Below are 23,195 nucleotides of genomic sequence, written 5' to 3' on the forward strand. Positions count from 1 at the left end.
ATCCAGCATCTGTCCAATGGGACAAATTTCTAACTAGATGCCTTGCTATTTCTTCCTTGATAGTAGACTTAAGCATTTTCCTCACTACAGAAGTTAAGCTAACTGGTCAAGAATTACCCAATTTTTGTCGACCTCCTTTTTTAAACAGTGGCATCACATTTGTGATAATAAGTTGGATCTTTGTTAATATCACAAATAAAATAGTTTTCCAGAAAAGAAACAAAAACAAAATAATACTTTATCACAACACAAGTGGCAATGCAACAAAATTATGGAAAATTACAAAACTTTGAAAAATGAGCTCTTAATTTTAAGAGGAGCTGAGCTTTCATCCATCTGTTGAGGTGGATCTGAGTACAGACCCTACAGACTGCTGTTTTAATTGATTGTTTGCCTCATTCTATCTTGTTATTTTTTTCAAAAATGTTAATGGACTAACTATGGTAGAAAAGCTGTTATAAATCCAAACTAATGAGCAGCACAGATTTACCCTCAGCAGCTGTCTCATCTGTATTTCCATATTCTGTCATGCTTTTTATATCCTTGCCCACTGCTGCCATCACATGTGACTGTCTGTGACTTTATCTCTGAGACGGCTGGTTTTGTTCCATGCTCCTACTCATTGTAGACATTGGTTTATTGGTTAGATCAGGAACAATTGCAAGATAATGATTATTGTACACCAATCTGACAAAGTACTCCCACTGGAGATAACTGTAATGCAACATTACTTTATATAATTCGACTTCCTTGAAAAACTTTCACCTTGGATTTAAATTTCCATTTATTTAAAGCAGCAGTAAAAATTTGCATACCAGATCCAAATTGATTTGCTGTTGACACTTTTGAATAAGACTAAAAAACAAGTCAATTCAAACTATGCTAATAAGTAATAACGAAGTTGGACTGTATGAGGAAAAGGCAAAATTTATTGAAAATATAATGTTAATTTTAGGTATACAAGTGACTGGGAGAATCAGAGGTAAAAAGCAATTCTTCATATAGCAATAGTCTCTTTTCATCCCCTTGGGCAACTGCCTGACTTGCACCTCAGTACAGCAATTATGTGATATAATGACTGCAATGCAAATAAGTGATGAGATTTTATTAAACCAAATGAGCAAATCAGCTACACATTATTGCAATTTGATTGACAGTGACAAGTGTTGAGGAGTCGCAGATGTAAATGTGATAGACCAGTGCTCCAAGGAAGACTCTTGATAATGTTATTGCTGATAAAGTTACTCGGCAAATCTCTGTGCAAAAATAAAAGGGATGATGATGCATATTAATTCACATCGTTAGCAAACTGGCAAAATGTCAGAGAAATGTTTCAATCTGCTATTTATTTTCAGACCTTATGATCATTATTTCTTCTGATCTTTGCAATTGTATATCACTTATTTCAGTGCCACAATGACATTGCAGATACATAGATAATAAAACTCATAGACAGCCCTTCATAACATATTTGATTGCCTTCTCTTGCAGACTCTTAATACACTTCTTTGTAAATAGTAACAGATAAAGGGATAGGTGCTGCCTGTACTATTAAACATGGTATTTAAAAAATAAAGCTGCTGAATGTTTTGGGCTTGAAAAGAATATTTTGTTGCTTATATTATTTCAGAACTGGATATCATCAGAAAATTTAGTTTTCTCAAAGTCACTTGTCATTGTCTGAGATTGTACATTGGGCAGTATTCAAGAAATTTCTGACACATTCTTTCCTCAAATTTTGTTCCTGGATGTTGACATGTACGAGGAAACGGGTTAATTTTTTTTTCACGTTTTCTGAACCAAGCAAAAGAACAAATGGGCTCAGTTTGTCTGAATGTGGCTTTGAAGTGCGGGTGAGGTTTGCTGCAGCATAATGTAGGCCCATTCATGTACCTTGCTTTATGGTCTGGTCAGTGCTACCTAATATCAAATACATATTGAAGGCCTGCAAACTTTTGAAAAAAATTCCTTCATTCCTGGTTTGCCCTTGAGAAGGTGGTTGTGGGCTGCCTTCTTGAACTGCTACTGCCCATATGCTGTAGGGTAGACCTTAAATGCCATGAAGGAGGGAATTCCAGGATTTTGATCCAACAGTGTTTAAGGAATAGAGATATATTTCCAAGGAAGGATGGTGAGTGGCTTGGAGGGGAAATTGCGGGTGGTCGTGCTCCCATGTATTACCAGCCTTTGTCCTTCTAGATGGAAATGATAATGGGTTTAGAAGGAGCCTTGATGAATTTCATGAATTATCCTGATTTTGAGTGTGATTTCTGATTACTTAAATATTGGCGCACATAAATGTTAGAGAATTTCTTCTGCCAGTATAATTTTTTAAATGATTGAAGTAGTAGATTACATGACTAATGTAGGTAAAAATAATACACTCTGATCAATATGAAAATATGGTCCCTCAGCTACACTATTGGAAATAATACATTAAGATGCAAATAAACTTTGTTATTCTTACCAAAATCTGATAAATTATTAAAAGTTAGATACTGCAACCTCTCCGATATGGAAATCTATTGTTCAAAAACATCAGTTGTCTGGAAATCTTTTGAGCATACCTAAGTGTTATTGTATACTATACTTTGGGAGCAGAAACATGGAAGTTACAGTATTTGAATGAATAAATAAAGTATATATTCCTACTTCAGAATATTTTGTTGTTGTCTTACATTTCAGGCAAATACTTGCATCTAAAATATTTTTAATAATTAATTATATTTTAATTTTTGAATAATTGTAATAATTTGTTTCCCAATTCATACAATTTGATCAGGTATTCTGGCCATTCAATAATCTAAAATGTTCCAAAATCCAAAAAATGACTTGGTCCCAAACATTACAGGCTGGAGATATTAAGATGTTTGTGTATTATAACATTATTTTGCAATATCTCCCATGGTGGGTTTAAAGTGGTTTCTTAATATGCAAGCACTTTTTTTATTATTGTAACTTCCAGAAAGCATTTCACTTTAGTTCCTGATTTTTATTGCTGGTTTAAGTGCGCAGAGACAGGAAAAAATCTCTGCTCTGAAAACTCGATCTTTAAACATTGGCCCCCTGCACTTTGAACTTTTGGACTGGTGTTTGGTGAGGGTGGCACAGCTTAAATAAGTAGTTTGGTCAGGAGGCTCTGGATGACCCTAATAGGGTGCCAGTTATAACAACATTCCCAGATTGGACTGCCTGTTTTGCGACTTTAGCAGTGTCCAAAGTTTTAAAATAAAAATGAAAACATAAAACACCAATCCTGTTCATTTCCCCTCAACTACACACACTTCCTGTACCCCATCCTAGCCACTCTATTCTATTCTACCTCTCCTCATAACTCCTCATATTCTCTATGCCACCCTATGTGAATGTATCCTTTGTCCACGGTATCTCATACCTTCTGTACAATACAATGCCTATTTAGAGATCCACTTTTGTCCTCATAGGCCTATGCCACCCTATTTTCATTGACCAATTCCTTGCATCCTTGTTGTCCCTGTGCCACCTACTCATTCCTCATAGTGCCTAACATTCCCCATGCCACTAAAGAACATGGAACATAGAAAAGTACAGCACAGAACAAGCCCTTAGGCCCACGATATTGTGCTGAGGTTTAATCCTAATGTAAAATATAATAACTTAACCTACGCACTCAACTCACTGCAATCCATGTGCACGTTCAGCAGTCACTTAAATGTCCCCAATGACTCTGCTTCCACCACCACAGCTGGCAACGCATTCCATGCATTCACAACTCTCTGCATAAAGAACCTACTTCTGACATCTCCTTTATTCCTTCCTCCTAATATCTTCAAACTATGACACCTCGTACCATTCAATCCTGCCCTGGCTATTGATTATCTATTCTATCCATTATCCTGTATACCTCGATCAGGTCTCCTCTCTTCCTCCTTCTCTCCAGAGAGAAAAGTCCTCTCTTCATAAGGCAAACCCTCCAGTCCAGGCAGTATCCTGGTAAACCTTCTTTGCATCCTCTCCAAAGCCTCTGTATCTTTCCTATAGTAGGGCAATCAGAACTGGACACAATATTCCAAGTGTGGTCTCACCAGGGACTTGTAGAGCTGTAGCAAAACCTTGCGGCTCTTAAACTCAACCCCTCCCTGTTAATGAAAGCCAAAATGCCATATGCTTTCTTAACAACCCTATCCACTTGGGTGGCAACTTTGAGGGATCTATGTACTTGCACACCCAATTCCTCTGTTCCTCCACACTGCCAAGAATCCTGTCTTTAATCCTATATTCAGCATTCGAGTTCGACCTTCCAAAATGCATCACTTCGCATTTATCCAGGTTGAACTCCATCTGCCATTTCTCAGCTCAGCTCTGCATCCTGTCTATGTCGCGCTGCAGCCTGCAGTAGCCTGTGTGTCATCTGCAAATTTACTAACCCACCCCTCAACCTCCTCATCCGTCATTCATAAAAGCTACAAACAGCAGAAGCTCAAAACAGAGCCCTGCAGAACCCCATTCAATGCTGACCTCCAGGCAGAATAGTTTCCATCTATAACCACTCTCTGCCTTCTGTCAGCCAGCCAATTCTGAATCCAGATAGGCAAATCTTCCTGTATCCCATACTTCCTGACTTTATGAATGAGCCTACCATGGGGAACCTTATCAAATGTCTTGCTGAAGTCCATATACACCACATCCAATGCTCAACATTTGTCGACCTGTCTTGACACATCCTCAAAGACCTCAGTAAGATTTGTGAGGCATGACTATCCTCTCACAAAGCCATGCTAAGTGCCTTTAATCACACTATGCTTTCCTTCAGAATTCTTTCCAAAACTTTGCTGACCACAGATGTAAGACTGACTGGTCTGTAATTGCCAGGGATTTCCCTAATGCCCTTCTTGAAAAGAAGAACAACATTCGCCTCCTTCCAATCCTCCGGTACGACTCCCATGGAGAGTGAGGAGGCAAATATCCTCGCCAGCAGCTTAGCAACCTCCTTTCCTGCCTCCCGGAGCAGCCTAGGATAAATCTGGTCTGGCCCTGGGGACCTATCAAGCTTAATGTTTTCCAAAACTTCCAGCACATCAACTTCATCAATCTTGATCTGGTCAAGACTGTAGCCCAACTCCTTAAAGTTTTCATTCACAACAAGTTCCCTTTCCTTGGTGAAAACTGAAGCAGAAAACTCATTTTGGGCTTCCCCTATCTGCTCAGACTCCATGCACAAGATCCTTCCATATCCCTGATTGGCCCTATCTTCTCCCTGATCATTCTCTTATTCCTCATGTATGAGTAAAATGCCTTTGGGTTCTCCCTAATCCTTCTTGCCAAATCTTTTTCGTGCCCCCTCCTGGCTCTCCTCAGTTCTTTTCTGAGCTCCTTTCTAGCAAGCCTGTAGTCCTCTACAGCTCTGTTAGATCCTTGCTTCCTCCACCTTATGTATGCTGCCTTCTTCCTTTTGATGAGAAGCTCCTCTGTTCTTATCATCCAAGGTTCCTTAATGTTACCCCTTCTTATCTGTCTTGGAGGAACAAATGTGTGCATCACTCGCAACTCCTGCCTGATAGCGTCATAATTTCTTTTTCCCCAATTAAATATCTTCCTTCGGTAACTGCTCCTTTCACTCTCCAAGGCAATGCTAAATGTGAGTTTGTGATCACTGTCACCCAGTTGTGATCACTGTCACCAAGGTGCTCTCCTATTGCGAGATCTGACACCTGTCCTGGCTCGTTGCCGAGCACCAAATCCAAAATGGCCTCTCCCCTTGTCAGTCTGTCTACATACTAAGTAAGGATACCCTCCTGAACATACCTGACAAAATGGCTCCATCCAAACCATCTGCACTTAGGAGGTTCCAGTTGATATTGGGAAAGTTGAAATTACCCATAACAAAAGCCCTGCTATTTCTGCATTTTTCAGAATTTGCCTGCCTATGAGTTCTCCAATCTCTCTACTGCTATTAGGTGGTCTGTAGAAAACCCCCAATGCGGTGGCTGTTCCCTTGCTGTTACTAACTTCCATCCATACTGACATCAGTAGACAAACCTTCCTCAACAATCTTCATTTCTGTAGCTGTGATGCACTCTCTGATTAGCAATGCTACACTCCCTCCTCTTTTTCCACCCTCCCTGTTCTTTTTAAACGTTCTAAACCCTGGAACATCAAGCTACCATTCCTGCCCCTGTGAAACTCACGTCTCCATTATGACCACAACATCATAGTCCCAAGTACTGATCCATGCTCTAAGTTCGTCACTCTTATTTCAGACACCGCTTGCATTAAAGCAGACACACCTTAATCAATCCTTTTGTTTCATCGCGTGTGAAACCTTCCTGATAGATTCAATACATCCTGTCTCTGCCCCATTTACAACTGTCCCCGTCGCAGACATGTGGCTCTGATTCCCAGCTCCCTGCCTAACTAGTTTAAACCCTCCCGAATCACACAAGCAAATCTCCCACCCAGGACATTTGTGCCCCTCCAGTTCAGGTGTAACCCGTCCTTCATGTACAGGTCCCACCTTTCCAAGAAGGTATCCCAATGGTCTAGGTATCTGAAGCCCTCCATCCTGCACCTGCCTCGCAGCCACATGTTAAGCTGCATTCGCTGACTGTTCCTCATCTCACTATCTCGTAGCCCCGGTAGCAAACCTGAGATCACTACTCTACTCGTCCTGCTCTTCAGCTTCCAACCTAACTCTCTGTAGTCACTTTTCAGATCCTCAATCCCTTTCCTGGCTATATATTCCCCTTATAATCTCCATTGTTCTTCATGGATTCTATGCCAATTCATACTTCCCTACCCATCAATTATTACCCTTGCCAACTCAGCTAGTATCCTAGTATTTTTCATGAGCATAGCTCAGGCAAAATGCTGAAGTGTCTACTAATGATCACATTATTGGAAAAAAAGGAATTTCTTCAATTAATCCCTTATGGAAACAAACAATGACATACTTAATCCATAAGGAAGTATTTCGGTTCAATAACCAATTGAAGCTGGCCAACAAAATGCTCACTTAACAGGCATCTCATTGTGATAATGATAGTTTGGGAAACCAGTCATGCAGTACAAACCCTATAATGTTTTATGTGAACAGAAGCCCTGAAATACCTATCACTTCAAAGCAATACCCCACATTTTCTGCACAGTTCCTTGACAGCAGTGGTTGATGATGGTATAGTGGTAATTTGCTAGACTGGTAATGCAGAGACCGAAGCTAAGATCTGGGCAAATGTTCAAATCTAACTGTGGCAGCTCGTTGAATTACAATTCAAACAATAAATCTGGAATTGAAGACTACACTCAGTGACAGTAGCCATTATACTAAATTCAATAAGAGTAAAAGCCCATCTGGTTCTCTGATGCCCTGAAGGAAAGAAATCTGCTATCCTTATCTGGTCTGGCTTCCTTGTGACGGTAGACCAACAGCAATGTAATTGATTCATATCTACCTAGAAAAATGGCTCAGTCCTCGGAAAATTAGAGATTGGGAACAAATGTCAGCTTTTGGCATTTTCAATGGGTTCATGCATCCTACATGGGTTAGCCTGTCTTTTTACAATCCAAACCATGCCTTACCCTACTCCAGACAAGAGGCAAAAGGGTGATAAATAGAACATTCCTGCAGCCTTCACCCCTCACTCCCCCTCACTTCCTCTCAACCTTCACACTCCCCTCATTCTCCTTATCCCCACGTACTCTTCATGCCCTATTCATAGTAATAGCTGCAACCTAATGCCCTCTACCCATTCCCAAGGCCTCTCATGCACCCATATTAACTCTGTGCCTCCTTCCACCCACATTCACTCTGCCCACAATGCTGAGTCATTGAGTATTCCCAATCCACCATGAACATAAGAGAAAAAATATTATTGCACTCGATACTCCATTGACAAAAAACACCCTCATTCTTAAAAATACATTTTGATGCTTCTTGACAATTCTTGGCAAGTTGGATAGTTCTGTTTATACACAATTTTGTCCACAGTTAACTGTCCCAAAGAGCAAATAACCAACCCCAAAGGATCTCTGATCCTCACCCCTAAAGAATACCTGACTTTCCTCAACAAAGGACCCCTTTAACCCATCACTGAGGTGTCATGGGACCATAGCCACAGAGGTATCTTAGCTCTCCAAAGGAGTACCTGGGTGACCCAAAAGAAATGCATTGAGTTCAAACCTGTCACTTACCTGGAAAAATCTTCACATCTTGGATTCCAGAAACCAGGGGCTCCAATATTCAATTTCAGTGGTAGCAACTGGTCATTTAAATAAACAATCTGTTGCCACTGGGAGCACATGAGCTATGGCCCATTCCCAATCCTGGCACTGTACAAATTAGAAATGCCAAGTATTTGAGCAGAACATGAGATGACCAATTTCTTCTGGAGTTTTCACCACAACGGGGAAAATTACAGTCTGCCTGTAGAGCTACAACTATTTGGCTAGCAAGGGAATTGGAGACATCATGGTCGGCTGTGAGCGTAGAGTTCCATAGCAGCGGGGAATGAAGACAGCAGCACATATAATGCATTTCTTTCTCATACACAATATTTGCTCGCACCAGTTTGAAAAAAACCCAATACTCAGGAGAAATTTCCAAACAAAACTCCCGGCCCTGAAAAGGATGACATATCCTGGAAGGGAGCATTTCTTTCAAACACCATACTGACCAATTTTTATTGGACATTATTGGAACCAATTTTGCTTTATCAAGGCTATTTTATTGCCTTATTTAGCTGTTTTCTCATCACTAGAAATGTTCTTTTTACCTAAAAATCTGAGAGAAGTGGAACTATTCAGATAAATGTCAAATGAAGAAATTATTTAACACATTTATGGGAGCTATTCAAGATTATTTAGCATGGAACAAATGAGCTGGAAACAAATGAAAATGAAACACTAACACACAACAGAAACTGGTCAAAAATAATAATCCTTTATTTTGGATGATGAACTCCCTATTATGCACTCCACCCTATTTTAATTTTTATTGGGCAGAAGGTAAAATAGGCACTGACCCTTTACATCTGTTTTGCATTCCCGCAAAAGCTGGAATTTGCCTCCATAACGCTTCCAGCAATATCAATTTTATGCAGTGTGGCACTACAGCTGAGCACTAGCTGCAAGATTTCTAATTATATATCTGCACATAGCATCAATGATTGTAACAAAGAGGCTTATTTTGTCATTTACTATGTTACTATTTTACTTATCGTCACAAAATTATTTTCAGCAATGCGTGTTCCTTCATAAATGTCCTTGAGTAAAATCACATACTGTACCAAGATAAGGAAAAGACTAACAGATTGTAGTATGAGACCATAAATCATTGATTCATAACAGAATAAGTAAAAGAAAAAAACTAACAAGATAGCATAATTCTTCCTCCTGTGTATCCATTTTTATCCTCACTACTTTAGCTTTTACTGTCCCACTTGGCAAAACACTCCAAGCATGCATCCCTCTTTGAGCTCAGTACTGCTGTGCAAATAATAACTTATAAATGATTAATAGTCAATGTTTAATAGATGTACATGCAATATTTAAAAATCTTAATTGAGACCATAATCCATTTAAAATAAATAGGTCAACACTGCTGCTAAAGTAGTGGTTTCAGAAAAATAAAAATCCACAAGATTTCATATTGCATTTTCAAGGCTTTGGGTGAAAAAGTTATTTATGTTTATTTTAGAAAGTGATGTTCCCGAATATCAATCAGATTTCCTTCGAACCAAGACAGGACGAGCTTCTTGAACCTTTCCTCATAATTCATTCACTTTATAATTGCAATCAGCTTGGTGGCTTTTACTGTACTGTTATCAATGCCTGTGGCGAAGTAGACAGCGTTCGACATGTAACAATGAGGTCTGACTACTACATTGTAAAGCCTCCATATAACTTCGTGAGGTGTGTACTGTGTATTTCTCACCATTCTAGTTCCCTTTATAATTGTGTTACCTTCTTGTCTGCTCATTGAAAGTTAGTTTCCTATTTTTTAAATTACAGTTTGCTATGCCAGTTTGAATCCAGCTATTGCCGACCTTGCTTTATACCTTCAGTAATGAATAATACTTTGGATATGTTTGTATCATATTTAAATTGCCATATGATCAATTGCAGTATCAATCTAAATTTAAAGGCAAATTCTCATTTGCTACTGCAATACATACTGAAACAAAGGCTGGGTGATGGTGACAGTAAGATTGCCATTGCTCATCATCGTTACTCCACTGAAACTGGCAACAAGTTGCAGTGAGTCTGCACATATGCAGGATAACATGGAAATCCAGCAGTAGCTGTCAGTGATTCTAGACCTCACTGGACAATATGCTGTTAGAACATAGAAAAATACAGCACAGAACAGGTCCTTAGGCCCACGATGTTGTGCTGAGGTTTAATCCTAATGTAAAATATAATAACTTAACCTACGCACCCCTCAGCTCACTGCTATCCATGTACATGTCCAGCAGTCGCTTAAATGTCCCCAGTGACTCTGCTTCCACCACCACAGCTGGCAACGCATTCCATGCATTCACAACTCTCTGCATAAAAATGTCTCCTCTATACTTTTCTCCTAATATCTTAAAACTATGACTCCTCATACCAATCAATCCTACCCTGGGGAAAAGTCTGTTGAGGCATCTCCAGACTTCAAATAATAGAAAATCTTAAGACTCGATGAGAAGACCCATTCTTGAGCTGCTAGCCTTGCTACAAAGGCCTATGAGAAAGAGACACCATGTTGTATGAGAAAATTTTTAATAATTCCGTAACTTCATAATTGCTGCGAAATGTACTCACTGGCCCTGAAAAGCTAATTTAGTGTTTGGGAATGTTGCATTTATCTATAATGATGGATTCCACATATCTTTTAATACAAGTGGGTGGCACAGTGGCACAGTGGTTAGCACTGCTGCCTCACAGCGCCACAGACCCGGGTTCAATTCCCACCTCAGGCGATTGTCTATGTGGAGTTTGCACATTCTCCCTTTGTCTGTGTGGGTATCCTCTGGCTGCTCTGGTTTCTTCCCACAGTCCAAAAATGTGTAGGCTAGGTGAATTGACCATGCTAAATTGCCCGTAGCGTTAGGTGTAGGGGAATGGGTTTGGGTGGGTTGCGCTTCAGCAGGTTGGTGTGGACTTGTTTCCACACTGTAAGCAATCTAAAAAAAGTGCATTTCCTTTAATTTGTCTACCTTTAATCCTAATCCAATCTTAATCACTTATTTAGCTATCTCAGAGAGCTTTTAACTTCATAGTTTGTTATCTGTGAGGATATCTGAATATGATTGGCTACTTACCCGCTTGTTAATGTCATTGCTGCTGCACACCTTTTGATTTGATGCCACATTTGAAGGGCGAATGTGAGACTTTTGTGAACAGCCTTCATCAAGGTCAGTGGTGAGTGCTGCTTCACTTCTTCTGCAAAATCCAGCCAAATACTGGATATTTGAACAAACCTGATGGATGTTGGAAATAACAATACAATAAATTATTTCACTTTCACTGTAAACTGGGAGATGCAATCTTTCCCCATGGCTGGAAATTTCTCAACCTCCTAACAATGTTGGTAATGGCAAGATAGTTGGGAAAATACAGCAAAAATGAAAAAGATGAGATTCCCAGCATTGAAAACAGAAAACTCTATTTTCCAGTTTAGGTTTTCAATGGTTGAATGAGAAGCTCTCTAGTGAGTGGCAAGGGGCCTATATTTAAGCATTAACACCTCATTATTACCTCATTTATATGCAGGTTGATATTTTCCCAGGCAATTGTTAGAAATGAGATAGCCTCAAATCCTGACTTGGAAAGTCAGAGCAGTCACCCGATGGCTGCAATGTGCCAACACCTCCCATAGAAATTCATGCCCACAACTCGGTGTGTACCATGAGCAGCAACTCCCGACACCATCCATTCACAGAGACTGGCATTGGCACATCTCAGACTCACTTATAATACCATTCACCATTTCCAGCCTATACCTTGGCGCTCACTGACAATTTATATTGTAATGCTGCTGCCAGGGCATTTTGCATAGAGGGACAGGGACCCATCTCATACACCTGAGCAGGGTGCATCTCAGGGCTCTGAGCTTGCTTTCTTAGCATAGGATCATTGATTCAGTTAAAAATCACACAACACCAGGTTATAGTCCAACAGGTTTAATTGGAAGCACACTAGCTTTCGGAGCGTCGCTCCTTCATCAGGTGGTAGTGGAGGGCTCAATCCTAACACACAGAATTTATAGCAAAAATATATCAATCATAGATTCACACAGCACAAAAATAGACCTTTCGGTCTAACCCGTAGTGTCAATTAGACAACCCAATCTGACCTAGTTCTATTTGCCAGCATTTGGCCCTCTTCCTCTAAACCCTTCCTATTCATGTATCTATCCAGCTGTCTTTCAAATTTTGCAACTGTATCCACCACCACCATTTCCTCTGGCTGTTCATTCCATACGTGCACCACCCACTCAATGAAAAAGTTACCCTTTAGGTAACTTGTTAAAATCTTTTTCACTCTTACTTTAAACCAATGTCCTCTAGTTTTGGCCTCCCCTACCTTGGGAAAAAGACCTTGATTATTCATCCTGTCCATACCCCTCACATTTTATACACCTCTGTAATGTCACCCCTCAGTCTCTGACACTCTAGAGAAAATAGCCCCAGCCTATTCAGCCTCTCCCGATAGCTCAAACCCTCCAGGCCCGGTACCATTCTTGTAAAGCTTTTCTGCACCCTCTCAAGTCTAACAACATCCTTCCTATAGAAGGGCAAATACAGTCTTTGCACCTACTTGGATGTTCACAGCTTCTCTGCTTTGCCTTACTTTTTTGTGTGTTGTTGTTTCATTCAAAACTTATAACCTTGCGGTACTTCTGTCTTGCCTTGCTCTTTAATGCAGATAGAAAGTCAGGCAGCTTGCTGTGTTTGTTTGCAATGAACAGCTAAGGAGACAGTTGAGGGCACCATGCTACATCTATATTGCACCCGCAGCATATACCAGCTGTGTACACAGCAATATACAGCATACGCTTCAATGAACTGTGCGCACCCTAAAAGGGGAGCAGTCCTTAGGCCAATCAAGGGGAGTCTCAGACATTCAAGGGGTTCTGTCACAGTCAGTCAAGGGCAGAGCTGTATTTTGGTCCAGGGACTTGGACACAATCAGTTGACCACTTGAATTGATTAGGGTTAGAGGATTTGCCTCATTGCAATCTGGGGAGTTGAGCACAATCAGTCCTGCAGGTTGAGTCCCACCAGTCCATGGATTGATGGTAAGGGACGGTCCTTCCAAGTTGGGAGGGGGGAGGGGAATTGGAGGCAGCATGCTGGGATGTAGAGAGGACAATAATTGTGACTGGGGTAACTGTAGACGAAATGAGAAATAATAGGGCTTGGGAGTCTATGTGATACTGAGAGAGATGGGGAAGTGGGTCAGAATTCATTGTTGGGATAAACATGTAAATGCGCAGGAGAATCGACGTTTCGGGCATAAAGCCCTTCTTCAGGAAGCCCCATTTTCAGGCTCATGCCCGAAACATCGATTCTCCTGCTCCTTGGATGCTGCCTGACCTGCTGCGCTTTTCCAGCAACACATTTTCAGCTCTGATCCCCAGCATCTGCAGTCCTCACTTTCTCCTAAACATGTAAATGTTTGGCATAATTAAAATGTAGGGCTGGGGTTCAGGGGTAAATTCTGCAAGGGGGAGCAGCCCTCATTTGTTTCCAAATGCAAGTACAGTTTATAGCTTTGTTCTTTCATCACTTTCCCTCTTGTTTAATACAAGACAACTACCAGAAGACTTCACAACATCTGAGGCTCCCACAGTCAGCACAATCTACTACGGTGGGCATTAGGGAAAGAGCAGCATGCCATCACAAAGAGTTTTATATCATTTCCCAATGAAAATACATTTTACAAACTTGAAATTCAATTTACATTGAGGTGTCACCTATCAGAAGGTTTTCTTTTTCCTTTCTCACCCTCAATTGCTTGGTGCCGTTCCAGGGTCCAGCTAGTGGGGAGCCTGTTGGCTCTAGTATTTGGAGCAACCCGACATTTTACCCTGTCTGTCTTTGCCCACTCGCCTAATATGTCTATATTGACCAGCAACCTCATCATAAAGACAGGGAGAAAAAGATTTTTTGTTAAATGGAGAACATGTTCTAGCACACGTGGCACAAAATGGCTAGGATGCAGGAACAGAAAATCAAGACAGCCAAGAGAATACTAACCTTTCTTACAAGAGGAATTGAACATTCCTCTTGTAAGGAGGTCATACCTCAGTTATACAGAGCATCGGTGAGGCCATATCTCGAATACTGTGTGCAGTTTTGATAACCTTCTTTACAGTAGAATGTAAATAAATTGGAGGCAGGTCAGAGGGCAAGTACTCACCTAACTTCTGAATGAATAAAATAAAAACTGAAAGAACTGCAGATGCTGGAAATCAGAAAAAAAAATTGCTGGAAAAGCTCAGCATGTCAGGCAGCACCTGTGGAGAGAAATCAGAGTTAACATTTCAGGTCCAGACACCCTTCCTCTGAACTGATGGTAGCTAGGAAAATGTTTTTTATTCAGAAGATGTGGTGGGGGAAGGGGTAAGGGGTAAACAATAGGTGGAGGTACAGTCCAAAGAGAGAGAAGAACAGTTGGACAGACATAGGAGTAGATAACGATCAGGCTAGGAGGGTGAACAGCTATTAATGGCTAACAATGGGTTGTGTGCAAAAGCTTGGGAACTCTACTGCCTTCTGGACTCAGTATTGAGTTCAACAACTTAACATTTTTAAAAATGAGGTAATGAGAGTCCAGAGACAATATATTCCTGTTAGGTTGAAAGGAAAGGTTGGTAGGTGCAGGGAAAGCTGTATGACGAGAGAAATTGGTTGAGAAAAAGAAGGAAGTGTATGTCAAGTATGGATAGAAGAGATCAAATGAATCTTGAGAAGAGTATAAAGGCAATAGGAGTATACTAGGAGATGGAAATCAGGAGGGCAAAAAGGGGACATGAGATAGCTTTGGCAAAAAGGGTTAAGGAGAATCCAAAGGGATTTTATAAATACATTACCGACAAAAGGGTAACTAGGGAGAGAATAAGGCCCCTCCACGTGCAGAAAGTGTGTCCAGTTGCAGCTCTTGTTCGACCTCATGACGGCTCTGGAGCTGTGGGTGGGCTCACTTTGGAGCATACGCGATGGTGAGGAGATCGTGGTTAGCACGTTTAGTGAATTGGTCACACTGCAAATTAGGATTGCTGAGGGAGAAAGGGCATGGTTGACCAACAGGCAGAGAAAGAGCAGAAAGGCAGTGGAGGGAACCCCTGCAGTCATCTCCCTCCAAAACAGGTATACCATTTTGGATTCTGTTGGAGGAGATGGCTCACCAAGGGAAGGCAGATTCATGACACCGTAGATGGCTCTGCTGTACAGAAGGGCAGGAAAAAGAGTGGAAGGGCTCTAATCATAGGGGATTCAAATGTCAGGGGAGTAGATAGGCGGTTCTGTGGTCATAAATGAGATTCCCGAATGTTATGTTGTCTCCAAAGTGCATGGGTCATGGATGTCTTGGATCGGCTGCAGAACATTCTCAAGGGAGAGGGTGAACAGCTAGTTGTCGTGGTGCATGTAGGCACAAACAATATAGGTAAAAAAAAAATGGTATGAGGTTCTACAAGCAAGATTTAGTGAGTTAGGAGCCAAGTTAAAAAGTAAGACCTCAGAAGTAGTAATCACAGGAATGCTACCAGTGCCACGTGCTAGTCAGAGTAGGAATGATATAATAAGCAGGATGAATATGTGACTTGAGAGGTGGTGCAGGAGGGAGGGGTTCAGATTTTTGGGACATTGGGACTGGTTCTGGGGGAGATGGGACTATTACAAAATCGATAGTCTCCACCTGGGCTGGACGGGAATGAATGACCTTGGGGATGCTTTTGCTAACGCTGTTTAGTGAGGGTTTAAACTAATATGACAGGGGGTTGGGAACCAAAGGAGGTTAGTGGACAGTAAGGAAGCAGTAACAAAAGCCTGTAAGGAACTAGATAATGAAGTCAGTGTGACTAAGGGGAAGAGGAGGCAGGGAGCAGATGATGAATACAAAGGGACTGGTGGTCTGAAGAGCATTTATTTTTAATGCAACAAGTATAGTAAGTAAGGTGGATGAACTTAGGGCTTGTTGTTATGAGCATGATGTTATTGTTATTACTGAGACTTGGTTGAGGGAAGGGCATGATTAGTGACTAAACATCCCAGGATATCGATGCTTCAGGTGGGATAGAGAGGGAGGTAAAAGGGGTAGAGGAGCTGCATTACTAGTCAAAGAAAATATCATAGCTGTGCTGAAAGAGGGCATTATGGAAGACTTGATCAGTGAGGCAATATAGGCAGAGCTCAGAAATAGGTAGGGTGTGGTAACAATATTGGGGCTGTACTATAGGCCTCCCAACACCGAATGTGAGATAGAAGTGCAAATATGTGAACAGATCATGGAAAGATGTAGGAGCAACAGGGTGATGGTGATGGGAGATTTTAATTTTCTTAATGTTGACTGGGATTCACTTAGTGTTAGAGGTCTAAATGGAGCAGGATTTGTAAGGAGCACCCAGGAGGGTTTTCTCGAGCAGTATGCAAACAGTCCAACACGGGAAGAGGCCATACTGGACCTGATGTTGGTCAATGAGCCTGGCTAGGTGGTTGATGTTTCAGTAGGGGATTACTTTGGGAATAGTGATCACAATTCCATAAGTTTTAGAATAATCATGGACAAAGATGAGAGGGGTCCTAAAGAAAGAGTGCTAAATTGGGGGAAAGCCAACTATAGCAAAATTCAGCAGGAGCTGGGAAATGTAGATTGGGAGCAGCTGTTTGAAGATAAATCCATATTCGATATGTGAGAGGCCTTTAAAGAGAAGTTGATTAGAGTTCAGGAGAGCTATGTTCCTGTGAAAATGAGGGAATGAAATGGGAACCATGGATGACAGGTGAAACAGTGAGACTAGATAAGAGGAAAAAGCATTTGTACATAAGGTCTAGGCTACTGAAGACAGAGAAAGCTTTGGAAGAATATCGGGAATGTGAAATGAGGAATTAAGAGGGCTAAAAGGGGTCATGAGATATCTTTAGCAAACAGGGTTAAGGAAAATTCCAAAGTCTTTTTTTCATATATAAGGAGCAAAGGGAAACTAGAGAAAAGGTTGACTCACTCAAGGACAAAGGAGGCAAGTTATATGTAGAGTCAGAGAAAATGGGTGAGATTCTTAACAAGTATGTTGCATTGGTATTCACCGAGGAGAGGGACATTATAGGTGTTGAGGTTAGGGATAGATGTTTGAGTACTCTAGGTCAAGTTGGCATATGGAGGGAGGACATTTTGGGTATTCTAAAATGCATTATGGTAGACAAGTCCCTAGGTCCAGATGGGACCTACCACAGGTTACTGAGGGAAACAAGAGAGGAAATAGCTGGGGCTTTAATAGATATCTTTGCATCATCCTTGAACACGGGTGAGGTCCCGGAGAACTGGAGAATTGCTAAAGTTGTCCCCTTGTTTAAAAAGGCTGACAGGGATACTCCAGATAATTATAGACTGGTGAGCCAACATCAGTGGTCGAGAAGCTGCTGGAGAAGATAATGAGGGATAGGATTTATTCCCATTTGGAAGAAAGTGGGCTTATCAGTAATGGGCAGCATGGTTTTGTGCAGGGAAGGTCATGTCTTATAAACTTAATCGAATTCTTTGAGGAAGTGACAAAGTTGATTGATGGGGAAGGGCTGTAGATATCATATACATGAACTTTAGTAAGACGTTTGATAAGGTTCCCCCTGGTAGGCTGATGGAGAAGGTGAAGACACATGTGTTCCAGGGTGTTCTAGCTAGATGGAGAGAGAACTGGCTAGGCAATAGGAGACAGAGAGTTGTGGAAGGGAGTTTCTCAAAGTGGAGACTTGTGACCATTGGTGTTCCACAGGGATCCATGCTGGGACCACTGTTGTTTGGAGGAAGGTATCGGTTGCCTAATTAGCAAGTTTGCAGATGACTCTAAGATTGGTGTAGTAGTAGATAGTGAAGGGACTGTCTGAGAATACAGCATGATATAGGTTAATTGATGGGCAGAGAAATGGCAGAAGGAGTTCAATCCAGGCAAATTGAGAGAATGCATTTTGCAAGATCCAATTCAAAAGTGAACTATTCAGTGAATGGAAAAGTCCTGGGGAAAATTGACGTGCACAGAGATTTAGGTGATCAGGTCCATTGTTCCCTAAAGGTGGCAACGCAGGTCAGTAAAGTGGTCAAGAAGGCATACAACACGCTTTCCTTCATTGGACGGGATATTGAGTACAAGAGTTAGCAGGTCATGTTACAGTTATATAGAACTTTGGTATGGCCACATTTGAAATACTGCATACAGTTCTGAAATGCCACATTAACCAAAGGATGTGGATGCTTTGGAGAGGGTGAGGAGGTTCACCAGGATGTTGCCTGGTATGGAAGGTGTTACCTATGAGGTGAGGTTGAGTAGATCAGAATTATTTTCATCAGAAAGACGAAGGTTGAGGGGGGACCTGATTGAGGTCTACAAAATCATGACAGGTATAGACAGGGTGGATAGCAAGAAGCTTTGTCCCAGAGTGCGGAACTCAATTAATAGGGTCCTGAGTTCAAAGTGAGTGGGGAAAGGTTTAGAGGAGATATGCGTGGAAAGTTCTTTATGCAGAGATTGGTGGGGGCCTGGAATGCGTTGCCAGTGAAGGTGGTAGAGGTGGGAATGATAGCATCATTTATGATGCATCTAGATGGATACATGAATGGGCAGGGAGCAAAGGGATACAGATCTTTCAAAAATAGGTGGCAGATTTAGATAGAGGATCTGTGTCAGTTCAGGCATAGAGGGCTAAAGGGCCTGTTCCTGTTCTGTAATTTTTTTGTTCTTTGTTCTAAGATCAGCAAGGCAGCCTTTGTGTGGAGCTGCAGGAGATGGGGGGGGTTACTAAACGAGTATTTTACATCAGCATTTACGGTGGAGAAGGACATAGAAGATATAGACTGTAGGGAAACAGATGGTGACATTTTGAAAAATGTCCATATTACAGAGGAGGAGGTGCAGTATGTTTTGAAAATGCATAAAAGTGATAAAACCCCAGGACCTGATCAGGTGTACCTTAGAACTCTGTGGGAAGCTAGGGAAGTGATTGCTGGGCCCCATGCTGAGATATTTTTATCATCGATAGTCACAGGTGAGGTTCTGGAAGACTGGAAGTTGGCTAACGTGGTGCCACTATTTAAGAAGGGTAGTAAGGAGAAGCCAGGGAACTACAGACCGGTGAGCCTGACCTCAGGGGTGGGCAAGTTGTTGGAGGGAATCTTGAGGGACTGAATGCACATGTACTTGGAAAGGCAAGGACTGATTCTGATTAGGAATAGTCAGCATGGCTTTGTGTGTGGGATATCATATCTCATGAACTTGATTGAGTTTTTTGAAGAAGTAACAAAGCGGATTGATGAGGGCAGAGTGGTGGATGTGACCTATAAGGACTTCAGTAAGGTGTTTGACAAGGTTCCCCACAGGAGACTGGTTAGCAAGGTTAGATCTCATGGAACACAGGGAGAACTAGCCACTTGGATACAGAACTGGCTCGAAGGTAGAAGACAGAGGGTGGTGGTGGAGGGTTGCTTTTCAAACTGGAGGCCTGTGACCAGTGGAGTGCCACAAGGATTGATGCTGGGTACACTGTTTATCGTCATTTATATAAATGATTTGGGTGTGAACATAGGAGGTATCGTTAGTAAATTTGCAGATGACACCAAATTGGAGGTGTAGTGGACAGTGAATTAGGTTACCTCAGAGTACAATGGGATCTTGATCAGATGGGCCAATGTGCTGAGGAATGGCAGATGGAGATTAATTTAGATTAATGTGAGGTGCTGCACTTTGGGAAAGCAAATCTTAGCAGGGGAATGTTGCTGAACAAAGAGACCTGGGAGTGGAGGTTCATAGCTCCTTGAAAGTAAAGACGCAGGTAGGTAGGATAATGAAGAAGGTGTTTGGTATGCTTTCCTTTATCGGTCAGAACATTGAGTGTTGGAGTTAGGCAGTCATGTTGTGGCTGTACAGGACATTGGTTAGTTTGCTTTTGGAATATTGCATGCAATTCTGGTCTCCTTCCTACTGGAAGGATGTTGTGAAACTTGAAAGGGATCAGAAAAGATTTACAAGGATGTTGCCAGGGTTTTACATTAGATTACTTACAGAGTGGAAATAGGCTCTTCGGCCCAACAAGTCCACACCAACCCTTCAAAGAGCATCCCACCCAGACCCATTTCCCTACACCTAACACTACGGGCAATTTAGCATGGCCAATTCACCTAACCTTCACATTTTTGGACTGTGGGAGGAAACCCACGCAGATACGGGGAGCATGTGCAAACTCCACACAGACAGTAGCCTGAGGCAGGAATTGATCCCGGGTCTCTGGTGCTGTGAGGCAGTAGTGCTAACCACTGTGCCACTGTGTCACCTCGTGGTCGGAGTGGTGCTTCCTGTATTCCTTTAACCCAGGACTTAAGTTTCTCCTCCCATTCCCCTTCTGCCACACCTGCCCATGGATCAATACGGGCACCCAGGTACTTATCTGTGTCACCTGGGGGTATGTAGGCTATGGACTCATCCCGCAGCTTCCAGTTTGCGAAGTGATTGTATAAGAAGATTTTCCTTTTAAACATAAAGTGGAATCCTTCATCTTCGCTATGTTAATACTGAGGCCTGTATGGTCACAGTATGCCTGAAGCAGCTTCAGATTCCTAGCCATACCTGTGTGTGAGTCGCTTAGAAGGGCAATGTCATCCGCGAAGGCCAAAGTCAAGCAGTTGACTCTTCTGCCGCCTGGGGCATGGAGACCCCTGAGTTGGCCCTCTCCAGAGAGCAGACCAATGGATCCAAAGCGATGTTAAATAATATTGGCGAGAGTGGGTCACCTTGCTTTACGTCCCTCTCTATGTTGATTGAGGTGGTTAAGTTTCCGTTCCCTTCCACCACTGTTGTGTTGCCAGTGTAGAGGTCTTTGATGAGACTCACAAAGTCTTTGGGTAGTTTCACTCTTTGCAAGGATTTGATCAATAGCTTGTGCCCAACCGAGTCGAACGCTTTCACCAGATCGACAAAGACAACTGCGAGGTCCTTGTGATTATGTTTTGCTCCCTTAATGATGTTTTCAAGGATGACAATGTTTTCATTGCATCCAGGAGTGGCTGCTAGGAACCCCTTTTGCCTGTGGTTTATTTCGACTGTTTCACTCAGACGTTTTGCCATTATTTTCATGAACAGTCACGGCAGCATTGGACCGATAGTTATTGGTCGCCAGTTGTCAATGTTTTTCAAGTGGTCCTTATCCTCGCACTTAGGAATCAGGACCGTTCGACTCTTTTTAGTGAATCAGGTATCGTGCTTGACTTTAGCCATAGGGAGAAGAGGCAGGGTGGACCAGTTTCCTCTTGCTCATGGATTGATCTTAGGTCCTGCAGTTTCAGGCTGTCTGGTCCAGTGGCACTGGTTGGAGGGTTTGAACTATAAGGAGAGGCTGAATAGGCTGGGGCTGTTTTTCCTGGAGCGCGGAGGTTGAGGGGTGACCTTATAGAGATTTATAAAATCATGAGGAGCATGGATAGGATAAATAGACACGGTTTTTTCTCTGGGGTGGAGGAGTCTAGTACTAGAGGACATAGGTTCAGGGTGAGAGGGGAAAGATATAAAAGGGACCTAAGGGGCAACTGTTTCATGCAGAGGATGGTGCATCTATGGAATGAGCTGCCAGAGGAAGTGGTGGAGGCTGGTACAATTACAGCAGTTAAAAGGCATCTGGTTGGGTATATGAATAGGAAGGGTTTAGAGGGATATGGGCCATGTGCTGGCAATGGGACTAGATTAGGTTAGGATATCTGATGGGCCTGAAGGGACTGAAGGGACTGTTTCCATGCTGCACATCTTTATGATTCTATGATTTGAGCTTCTCCCATGTCCTTACCACAACTCCCGCATACCAGGCCTTGTTACCACATGGTCTGCTATTACTTTACTCTGCCAAACCTGCTGAGATTTTCCAGCAATTCTGTTTTTGAATCTGGAATGAACAAGTTGTCTTTTCATGAAAGGTTAGACAGTCTGGACTAGTATCCACTAGAATTTAGAAGAATTCAGGGTGCCTTGATTTAAGGGTATAAGAAACTGAATGGAACGTGACTGAATCCAGAACAAGGGGCGCTGCTTGAAAAGGTAATGGTTAGCTTTTTTGAAGAGAGATTAAGAGATTTTTTTTCTCTTTCAGGGGGTTTTATGACTTTGGAAGTCTCTGCCTCAGAAGATGGTAGAGGCAGGGTCATTATATAATTTAAAGAAGGAGTTACATAGACTCTTTTCAGGTAAGGGAATCAAAGATTATTGGCAGATAGATGGAAAGTTGAAACATTAATAGATCAGCTATGAATTTATTGAATGGCAGTTCAGGCTCAAGAAGCTGTATGGCCTATTCCAGCTCCTAATTTGTATGTTCGCATTTATATGTTTACAAATTCAATTATGTTTAAACTATAATACAGTAGAATTACTTTGCTAGCATCTATTTCACTGAAAGAAAATATTTTGCATATTTTGCGACAAATGGTTCAGAGTAGCTTCATTATACATTAAAATTATATTGATATTAATCTCTGTGAAGCTCAGGGAAGAATTACCTTGTACAGATCTGAATTCAGTAACTTGTTTCTTCATACGTGGTATAATAGACAAATCTTGAAGACCGGATATTGACTATAAGAAAGAAAAAATAGGCAGCAAGATGTTTTCATTAAGTTAGTAGGGTTGAACTCACTTCCTGGTATTTGTTATTTAAACTGGAGTTAGTAAGATACATGTAGATGTAATTTTAAAACCACCTGAGGCTATGTATGATGTTCTTGCCAATATAAATGGCACTGTGTGAATAGAATTACTATATCTCCCTATTAGATTTAACTTCAGGCTTTGTATCTATATTAGTCTAGTTCCAAATGGGTTTGATATCTGATGTCATTTTTTGAAGCAAATACAAGGTCTTTTTCCCCTAAAATAGTAAATGCCAAATTGGAACATAAAAATTGAATTTTAGGGCAATTTTAGTAAGAATGATTTTTTAAAATCCTTTGGTATGTAGCAACCACACCCTCTCTTGTTTTCATTC

At 41.6% G+C, this 23,195-nt stretch overlaps 1 long non-coding RNA gene across 1 annotated transcript; it reads right to left on the minus strand.

Moving 5' to 3' along the window:
• Positions 1-1,175: 1,175 nt before the first annotated feature.
• Positions 1,176-22,780, minus strand: LOC140496168 (uncharacterized). The gene is made up of 3 exons (XR_011964193.1): positions 22,711-22,780; positions 11,280-11,438; positions 1,176-1,256 (listed from the first exon to the last, which is right to left on the minus strand). It is a non-coding gene; the product is annotated as an uncharacterized lncRNA (long non-coding RNA).
• Between the last annotated feature and the right edge of the window lie 415 nt (positions 22,781-23,195).

This window comes from Chiloscyllium punctatum, chromosome 26 (assembly GCF_047496795.1).
Source record: "Chiloscyllium punctatum isolate Juve2018m chromosome 26, sChiPun1.3, whole genome shotgun sequence".
NCBI classification, from domain to species: domain Eukaryota; kingdom Metazoa; phylum Chordata; class Chondrichthyes; order Orectolobiformes; family Hemiscylliidae; genus Chiloscyllium; species Chiloscyllium punctatum.